This window comes from Littorina saxatilis, linkage group LG1 (genome assembly GCF_037325665.1).
Source record: "Littorina saxatilis isolate snail1 linkage group LG1, US_GU_Lsax_2.0, whole genome shotgun sequence".
NCBI lineage: Eukaryota > Metazoa > Mollusca > Gastropoda > Littorinimorpha > Littorinidae > Littorina > Littorina saxatilis.
Window position 1 is genome coordinate 40,483,448 of NC_090245.1, and position 9,107 is coordinate 40,492,554.

A 9,107-nucleotide genomic window follows, 5' to 3' on the forward strand; every position below is an offset into this window, starting at 1 on the left:
CGTAGTGATGATAATTCTCGTTCTTGCTTAATGACATACAATACCGATACATGCACAGCCTGGTGGTAGCACAAGTGAATTTCTACTGCTGATATGACGAAGGGGGGGGGGGGGGGTAGGGGGGGTTAGGTCAACAGCACAACACAACTTCTTTAAACAAGGCACAGAATCAACCCGCCCCAAACATTGCTTTGAGGCTGGCCAAGACTCAGTCTGACTCAGTGACCTTGTGAGTAAAAACGGACTGGTCCCCGAGGGAGCGGTTAGTAATGACACAGGCGGGAGATGATGACAGCTGACGTGTGAAAACATCAAGGCAAGAAAAGACCGCTTGTACACACTTTCCCTCTGCTGACGGCAGCTAGCCTGCAAAATATGTGGTTGCAAAACTCCTATCTAGTAGCAGACCGGCACGGTTAGCCTAGTGGTAAGGCGTCCGCCCCGTGATCGGGAGGTCGTGGGTTCGAACCCCGGCAGCTAAGACTTTAAAATTGGCAATCTAGTGGCCTGGCGTCTTACAATATGGCCCTTCGTGGTCGGCTGGGCGTTAAGCAAAAACAAACAAGCAGTCCTGACCACGATGTTTTGTGTTTATTTTTTTTTATTTTTTTTTATTATTATTTTTTTTTAATAGAATTGTTTACTTGATCTGTTGTCGATTTGTTGTTGTCGCGCATTCTGGTTCCCCACTGGATCTTGGCCGTTGAATAAACATCGCAGGAGCCATTTTGGCTCTTTGTCTCTGTCTGTCTGCTTCTGACTCTTTCTCTCTTGCTTTATCTTTCAGTCTGTTTCTGTCTCTGTCTGTGTGTGTGTGTCTCTCTCTCTTACACACACACACACACACACACACAAATACATACGCGCACGCTAGCACACACACGCACCGACACCCCCCACCCCCCCACTATTCAAATCCGCGGCGCATACATCTATTCATTTATGGCATGAGCACCATTATGTTACAAAAAAAACAACAGCATCCCACGAATAAAAATACTGATCTACTTTTGCACAAACCACATATTGAGTTATTTCATTCTTCTTATATCCCTACGGCATTCCTAACTCTTGGGACCATTTACGGTCAAATTTAGCCAGCCCCATAACTATGATGTCAACCGACTAAAACTGATGTATTGCGTTGGTGGTTTCTAACATCGAGGCGAAAGGACGGTTTTGGGATTGATACTAAACCTAGCATTGTAGCCATGGCAGCCAAAGACAGACTAAAGGTGGTACACACACACACACACACACACGCGCGCGCGCGCGCACACGCACGCACACACTGACACACACACACACACACGTGACACACACACACACGCACGCAAATATGCACACCCGCGCAAACACACACACACACTCTCTCTCTCTTTTTTTCTCACTCTCTCTCTCAGTCTCTCTCTCTTTCTCTCTCACTCTCTATCATCTCTTGCTTAACACATGCTGTTTTGCACACGTATTTAGTCATCTCGTAAAAACGTTTTATTGCCAAGCAATATACAACTGCTCCACATAGTGAGCCACGCGTGACATACTGCACTGAAAAACACACTCACAAAACAATAATGAAAGTAATACCAGTCACCAATAAAATACAAACGTCATTTTAAGCAATTGGAAAACAGAACGTATTTAAATCTGACACACTGATTCATGATACAATGGCACCTATGTTTAAATACATATATAATTATAAGAAAGAGAGGTACGTATTATTATATTTTTTCCCGAGATTTGTTTAGGTCAGTCTCGCTTCCGAGCGCAAGTGCATTACCACTCGGCCACCCAGTCCATAACAATGTACATGCTGACAAACGACTGGACGGACCTATGAACCTTTGTTGTGTGTCTTTGTTATGAGTCTTTGTAATGAACATTTGTTGTAGGTCTTCGTTTCGGATATTTGTTATGGGTGTAAATGCTGACAAACGACTGGACGGACCTGTGTTGACCTATTAAACACACTACACGGGAAGGTAACTGTTTGGTACCTTTAACACCATCCTGACAAATAGACAGGTTTTGTGAACAAAGCAAAACATCTGTTACCAGTGCAGAGATAAAGATGTCATATCCGTCAAGAAAACGGTCATACACGTAAAAACCACCTCATGCAAAAACACGAGTGAACGTGGGAGTTTCAGCCCATGAACGAAGAAGGAGAAGAAGAAGATATCCGTCAAGTTATACAACATTCACAAAAAGGATCACGTGACTAAGAGAACGTCAAGATATAATTATAGGAAGTAGTGATCGTACGAAAACCAGCAGTGTTAATCAAAACATATATTGAACAAGTCGCGTAAGGCGAAATTACTACATTTAGTCAAGCTGTGGAACTCACAGAATGAAACTGAACGTAGTCCGCCGCTAGTGCAAAAGGCAGTGAAAGTGACGAGCCTGTTTGGCGCGGTAGCGGTTGCGCTGTGCTTCATAGCACGCTTTACTGTACCTCTCTTCGTTTTAACTTTCTGAGCGTGTTTTTAATCCAAACATATCATATCTATATGTTTTTTTAATCAGGAACCGACAAGGAATAAGCTGAAATTGTTTTTAAAACGATTTCGGAAATTTAATTTTAATCATAATTTTTATATTTTTAATTTTCTGTTTTTAATCCGAATATAACATATTTACATGTTTTTGGAATCAGAACATGATGAAGAATAAAATAAAAGTAATTTTGGATCGTTTTATAAAAACATATTTTTTTTTACAATTTTCAGATTTTTAATGACCAAAGTCATAAATTAATTTGTAAGCCTCCATGCTGAAATGCAATACCGAAGTCCGGCCTTCGTCGAAGATTGCTTGGCCAAAATTTCAATCAATTTGATTGAAAATTGAGGGTGTGACAGTGCCGTCTCAACTTTTACAAAAAGCCGGATATGACGTCATCAAAGACATTTATGGAAAAAATGAAAAAAACGTCTGGGGATATCATACCCAGGAACTCTCATGTAAAATTTCATAAAGATCGGTCCAGTAGTTTACTCTCAATCGCTCTACACACACACACACACACACACACACACACACACACACACACACACACACACACCACGACCCTCGTCTCGATGCCCCCTCTATGTTAAAACATTTAGTCAAAACTTCACTAAATGTAACAAAGTCTTAAAAAGGAATGGAATTTATTCGCCGCATCGCATCTTAAACCACCACCTTCACGACCACCACCAACGGCAGCGACAAAAAACAACAGCAGCATTGTTTCAATCCACTGCACTACCATTTTAAGCCCAATTAATTTAACTTCACACACACACACACGCACGCACACACACACTAAAGAAGAAGACTAAGATGCATGATAAAGTTTAGAGGCAGAGTAATCTTCCTTCTCGTGTAAACAACCATGTACACCGTCGCAGACGTGGCCAGGCTTTTACATGGGATAACATCAGCCTTAAACTTCGACACACCACAAATCAACTAAACTAAACTAAACAGTGGGAATTTTTTTTAATGTCATTTAATTTTTTGGTTATGCTAAATTATCGTTTACCCAATAAAACCTATCTTAATTTGAGTGGTATTTTTTTTTATTCCATCCTATCTGCACAGAAAAGCAGCCAGGCTGTTGATTTTCAGTATGTGTCTAAATAGAAGGTTGCTGTTCTCCCATCATATTCGCTTACACGAACAGGACGTTACCATCAGGATGAAAAAACCCGATTGTCATTGTTTCTGCTAGTACGCCCATCCTTCTGTAGTAATATTATGTAGTGAACGTTTTAAATTAAACAACAACCCAAACTGAAAAGGGTAGCTCGAAAACTGAAGAAATTGTGAAATTAAGGAAATTTTTTCAACCTGTGAGTTTAAAAAAATGGGCGATTTTCTATTGAGTGAGAAAGTCTTAAATGTCATTGGTATCAAAGTCAGAATGTCAATACTGGTACTACAAGATGATGATGACAACGACATTGCTGGTTACATGCCCTTGATACGGAAGTCATAATGCCATTACTGGCTCTTCGTCGCGATATAACCTTCGTGGTTGAAAACGACGTTAAACACCAAATAAAGAAAGAAAGAATTACTGGCTCTATTGGTTGATTATGAAAATCACAACGCCATTACTGGTACTACATGATGACAACGACGTTACTGGTAACATGCCCCCGGTATGAAAGTCACAATGCCATTGCTGGCACTACAAGATGATGACAACAGCATTGCTGGTAACATGCCCCTGATATGAAAGTCACAATGCCATTGCTGGTACTGCAAGATGATGAGGACATTGCTGGTAACATAAACTTGATATAAAAGTCACAATTACATCGCTAGTACTACAAGATGATGATGACAACATCATTGCTGGTAACTTGCCCTTGATCTAAGTCACAATGCATGATAAAAACATTGCTGGTAACTTGCCCTTGCTATGAAAGTCACAATGCATGATGACAACAGCATTGCTGGTAACTTGCCCTTGATCTAAGTCACAATGCATGATAAAAACATTGCTGGTAACTTGCCCTTGCTATGAAAGTCACAATGCATGATGACAACAGCATTGCTGATAACTTGCCCTTGATCTAAGTCACAATGCATGATAAAAACATTGCTGGTAACTTGCCCTTGCTATGAAAGTCACAATGCATGATGACAACAGCATTGCTGGTAACTTGCCCTTGATCTAAGTCACTATGCATGATAAAAACATTGCTGGTAACTAGCCCTTGCTATGAAAGTCACAATGCATGGTAAAAACATCTTTGCTGGTAACTTGCCCTTGATCTAAGTCACAATGCATGATAAAAACAATGCTGGTGACATGCAATTGATATGAAAGTCACAATGTCAATGATTGTGCCACATAATGGAAAGTGACGACTCTTTTGTGGCGAAGAAGCTGAACAGTGCGGATCAGCAAAGTTGGCTATGCAGTGCTGGAAACGGTGACGATGGTGTTGCTTGTATTTGCGTAAGAGTAAAACCAAACAGAAAAAATATCGCATGCAGGTGTCATTGACGCTCCTGAATTTGTTAATGATGGTTCCCTGATGGTTTTGTAAGTCGTCAGTGGGGCTCCCTTCTTCAGTCTTGTTTCTGAAACAGAGAGTCAAAACAAGTTAAGTGAAGCAAACAAACTACCAAGAAATTGGGTTCTTCAGAGATCAACATGGCCAAAACATTTGGTGGAAAATAGCTTTTGGGTCTTGTGTGGAAGCTGTACGACTTAAAAGTAGCAGGAGTTAGTGATTAGATGATGACGACGACGACGACGACGATGATGATGACGACGACAACGATGATGATGATGATGATGATGATGATGATGATGATGATGATGATGAAGACGACGACGATGATGGTGATAGAGACGATAGAGATAACAAGGAATGAGAGAAACAGAGAGCCAGGGTATTACCTGTCAGGCTGAGGATGGGAAGGTGTTCGGACGTTAAGAATGAGGACTACTAGGAACGACTGTGAGAAGTGAATGAGATGATGAGACACAGATGCAGAGTTCATACACCTGTTATCCATTGAAAAGTCCTTGATTTGTATGTGTTAGTGTCATATAGTCATGAACTCTACTTATAATATGGACGGAATTTTTAATCGACGCCCTAGAAAATAGTGTTTAGATGAAGCAAGGTGTTGAGAAGACCAAGAAAACACACAGTGGGTTGACGATGGTCAGAGTTTGACAGGCTGTAGCATTGTGGTGCGATGTGTGTGAAAGTAGCACCTGCCTGGTAAGAAACCCCTCCATTTCTGATAGTTCTACTTTTCCCAGTCTTGTGTCTTTCTCCTGTACAATGGAAGACCTCAAAAGATCTGAGGAAATGAAACTTTCAAAAAGGAGGAACATTTGCAGGGGGTGAAAACAGAAAGTTTGAAATAGCAAGATGGTCAAAAAAATTAGGTGGGGGATCTGCAATCTGGGGGGGGGGGGGGGGTCTTAAAAAAGGGGTTCCACTTTACTTCTTTTTTGCCTAATACGTCCGTGGTGGGTTTTCATCATGGGGTACAATAAATAGACACATAATAATGCTGCGTCGCTCACAAGAAATAACGGTTTTAGGTGTGACGAAAAAAAGAACAGGGCCTGAGTACGGTGATAAATACAAGACTTATTTTACAACCATTTGAAAAATACATACATCCCCCGTGGCTGCCCGCATAACGAAATCGTTGTTCTCGTGTTTTGAACTTGCCAGTGTTACAGCAGAGCAGAGTCCGTCCCGCACTTTGCTTTGTGTACATCACGTGGCCACCCAAACACCCGCTTTGTCTGTATTACACATTTCTATTTACATTTACCACTGATACACCAAATTGTATAGCCTACTTTAGTTTGCAAGTGAATCGTTATCATACAAAATAACGTTATCACGAGACGAACAGAGATCTCAGAGATCGTCTGCTTCTCAACTGTTTCGCGCAAATCGTGTAATATCTATTTTTGCGGAAACCTCCCGAAGAAATGCAATCTCAGCGGCTTCGACTGACCTGCAACAGTCGTGCTTATTTGGAATGTGACGTCCTGTTCTTCGTCAGTCACACCTATCTCGAAAACTAAGCGTCGCACAGAACCAGCGCCCTTCCATTATAACTAGCTTGAATAGCGGGTTGCCAAGGGTGTTGGTCCCATTATACATAACACACACATACAGCTATTGAAAGACATGATGATACAATGTATAGACATTCTTCCACATAATATCCGCATCCGTGTGTTTTTCACCATTTGTGTCTATTAATGTGTTGATGACGTCATATCCGGTATATAACAAAATATTGAGACGGCACTGTGGTGAACTCATTTTTCAATCAGTTTCATTGAAACGTTGGTAAAACATTCTTTGACTCAGTCCTTACTATGAGATTGTATTTCAGTTCAAAACTGAACTTAGAAATTAAAACATTACTTTGTTCATTTAAATTCATTAACATTCATTATAATAAAAGTTGCTAATGTTAAAAAATCTTTGCATGGAATTCTTTATCATTCCTGAATCCAAACATAGATAGATATGTCATGAGGACTCTGAAAATGTGCTCAAAATTATGTCATATGTACTCATACTTCGAAAATGTATTCAATTACATCAGTGCCTGAGTCTGAAATCCAGCTTGTCAGCAGATCAGTTTGAGTGTACTGCCAGGTGTCACAGTTTCCGAAGACAAAACGGGCTAGCTGAACTCATTCTGACAAACTTGGGTATGCTTGTCGAACTATCTGTATTTTACAGTTTCAGATTCTATGCTGCATGCAGGAAACGCAAGGTATTATCGTCATTTTCGGAGTGAGAAATACAACCTTCACTTTTAAAGCTCACCCATTCAGAGCTCATGAGCCTTACAAAGTAGTCTTTACTGATTCGGTCGGTGTGCTCTGAGTAAGCTTACCTTGTTAATGTTAATTCAGCCGACGACGCCCTGATCCGAAAAACGAGCCCAGATAACCTGTAAAAGAGTCCCAGACGTCCCACAAAGAACCTTTCCTGTTAATCAGTTGGTGAAGTTTGTCTTTAAAGTCACTGAGGCTCTGTTTTAGTTGCTCGAACTCTGACGTCACACGCCTTACTTTGCTGTCAACGTCTTTCATCTCCCGTTGCAGCCAATCCGTTCGGAGGTCAAGTTTGTCGGCCGTGACAGTGAGCGACGCAAAGCTGGCCGTTTTGTCTTTGTGATCCTTCAGGCCATGGCTGATGTGAGTCAGGTCAAGGTCTAGCTTTTTATGTTTGAGAGTGAGTTCGTCCACTAATTTCTTCACTGTGTGAGTTTCAGATTCGAGATTTTCTACTGACTTTCTAAATGCACTGAGCCGGTCTTTCTCTTGTCGGAGGGAGTGAACGGTCGTCTGCAGATCCCTGATTTGCTGCGTGTTGTCGTCCAGTCTCTTTCTCCACTCTGACACATCAGACACTGCTTTTTTTACGGTTTCGGTTTCTTTGCGTTGATGCTGCAGCTGGTTTTCATGACCAACATTTCTAATCTGCAGCTCACTGACTTTTTCGTCGAGCTTTCGTACTGTGTCTCTGAGGTACATGATTTCTACACGCTGTTCATAGACGAAAAACGCGATGACAACAGCAGCAAACGCGCCAAACATAAGCTGTTCGTTCGAGGCCATGTTCACTTCGCTGTATACTGTAGCCTACACGTTTCAGGAACAACGTTATCTCAGTAGACTATGTAAAATAAAATAAAAGCTTTATAGAGGTCGAAATGTAAGTTGAGCTGCTGTTCGGAGGCCGTAGTGTCTTCCTTGAACCGAAAACTGGGTTGCGGTCTTTGTGAGCGTATGCATCAAATTGTGTCTGCAATGAAGGAATTAGTTAGGCAGTTCGAAGAAAACAACAGATCTCAAGGCTTCAATTCGTTCTTTCCATCAGTCTTGGACATTTTGGACAGGCTCACGAATGTCAAGAATGTCATTGGAGTGTTTCTCATCAAGGTAGCGCATAGCGATCTTCAGTTCAGCGACCTCGACTCGCAGATTTTGAATTTCGTCATTGTAATGTTTGAAAATCACAGAGTAGGCAACAACGCCCAGGCAGAATGCAATGACAATATCCCATTTCATAATGTACAGTCACTTCTCTTCTCTACCAATGTCGTGGTATTTTCACATTCAAAGACATTGAAATCCAACACATTCAGGTTCTCAGCAGTATACCACTTTTCGTCGCACACGTGTCTAGGTGCTACCGTCCTTTCACCAGACCCGTCTTATCTGATACAATGGCGAAATGCAAATGACACAGAGTCGCGAAATAATGTGTAGGCCTACTTTCTGTTCGTGCAGAAAAGCTGTCGTTCTAAGAAAGAAGGCGAGTGTGTTGAGTTTTTGGTTTAACTTTGCTATTTGTACACACCAAGATCTCGCCGATCAATTAACAGCTTGCGTTGAACGAAAAAATCAATTACACTTGAATACAAGACCAGGTTTACATTGCTGGCAAAGAGAAGATCAATAATACACACAACCGCCTTCGCAATAATAACGAAAAGAGAGGAGTCAAATCACTAGGAAGGGGCGTGGGGGGGGGGGGGGGGTCGTTCGCATGTTGTTAGGGGAAGGTTGCCTACTATGGACCACTTTTGGTTTCATGCTG

At 41.4% G+C, this 9,107-nt stretch overlaps 1 long non-coding RNA gene across 1 annotated transcript; it reads right to left on the reverse strand.

The window, feature by feature from the left end:
* Positions 1-1,468: 1,468 nt before the first annotated feature.
* On the reverse strand, positions 1,469-8,906 carry LOC138969283 (uncharacterized). The gene is made up of 2 exons (XR_011456412.1): positions 7,396-8,906; positions 1,469-5,085 (listed from the first exon to the last, which is right to left on the reverse strand). It is a non-coding gene; the product is annotated as an uncharacterized lncRNA (long non-coding RNA).
* Positions 8,907-9,107: the final 201 nt, after the last annotated feature.